We start from the raw sequence: 1,678 nt of genomic DNA, 5'->3' as shown, positions 1-1,678 counted from the left end.
ATACATTTTATTATTGACTACCAAGTTGTTTAGTATAATAGCCTTGTTTTGTTGACATGATTGTCCTGAATTAGGACAAAAGTATTGTTCAGTACTACCTGGATTTTCATTAGTTATTATCTCTGCTATTTACCTATTTCTCGTTGCTGTGCTTTACGTTCACTTCATTTCTTATCTCGTTGTCCGGTTATAAAATTTGTTATCTGGAAGCTTTTGCTAGGTTTTACATTGTTTATGACTATCTTACAGGGATTTAAGTTATGAAGGCTAGTGTTAAGGTTGTTGAGAGTAACTAACAGAAATCCTTGAACTTATTATTCATCCTAATCACTTTCAGAAGAGATTATAGGGTTTCTTAAAACTAACACGTCAACTTCAATAACTACGTTCATACCAAAATATTTTGTTGACTTCTAATTACTTTTAATTGGTTATACTTATCTATGCTTCGCTGTTTTATTTTTGAAGTAATGAAGATGTCTAACTTCTTATAGAATGATTCGGAGTTAGTCAAATTTGTCATTATTTTACTAAAAATTCTATTGTCATAGTTTAGCCGTATCGGAGACGAGAGTTATCATTAATAATCATCGTGCACTATCGTGAAACGATTGAAGTTGAAAATGTAGACCAAAGAAATCCCCACTCTGGTCTAAAAGTAACACGTTTGCTACGAGTTTCGAATTTCGAAGTTTATATAGTCAAGGTATGAAAACTAGTGTGAGCTTGCATAGTACAATCCAAAAACCTGTCCAGCGTTAGTGATTTTCAATGACAGCCGAAAAACATTCAACTTACTGTGTAAACTTTTTCCAACTTAAATAATTTCCACTAAAATTAATAAAATTTCCCATTACTTCCACCTATGAGAGGAAGTTATAAATGATAGGTTATTAATAATAAGTCAAAACAGGACAGTCAAAATCAGGACTCAGTAGCTGAGTGGATAACGCGATGGCATTTGAAGTGAAAGTTACTGGGTTTGAGTCCCAGAGTGAACATCAACTGTGAGATGCAGGTGCATCCAGCTGACGAGTCCCAAATAGGACGAAACGCGCGTCAAACTGGATTCCACTGCTAACCACTATCCATCTTTGCTTACAAAACATCAATGAATGTTATTTCTTGTAAAATAATACTGTTGCTTCTTAACATCAAGATAACGGATGAATTTCAAGATGATACACGATAAAGTTTAAATAATCTCGGAGTTTGTTAAGCTTTCTTTAGTTATTTCAATCTGGTTTGATGTATATCTCATCATTTTTAGTTGTTTTTCTTCACGATTTATTACAAGCCCAGTCATATGGTTAGGAAATGTTACTACTCTGAGATATTACTATTTTTAAAATGGAAATTAAACATAGGCAAATTTAACTTTATCAGTTGAGATGGCTGGGACCTGTTACGTAAGTCCAATCACCAACTGCCCCGACGTGCAATGTTTTATGGTGTAGGAGTAGGTTGGAGGAAAACTAGGGGCGGCCAGACCAAAACGTGGCATAAATCCATGAAGTCATTGACAACTGGACTGAGCCATGTTGGTAGGTGTAGACTACCTGGTTGGGATCCACGAGATGATAGCAACCGATGGTTAGAGACCTTGAATGATATGGCTCAAAATCGTTTGCAATGACGAAGGTGCATCCACTCTTTGTGTTCTGCCAAATTCTAATCT

Source organism: Schistosoma mansoni (assembly GCF_000237925.1).
Source record: "Schistosoma mansoni, WGS project CABG00000000 data, chromosome 3 unplaced supercontig 0044, strain Puerto Rico, whole genome shotgun sequence".
Classification (NCBI taxonomy): domain Eukaryota; kingdom Metazoa; phylum Platyhelminthes; class Trematoda; order Strigeidida; family Schistosomatidae; genus Schistosoma; species Schistosoma mansoni.
This window is presented reverse-complemented; position numbering follows the sequence as displayed.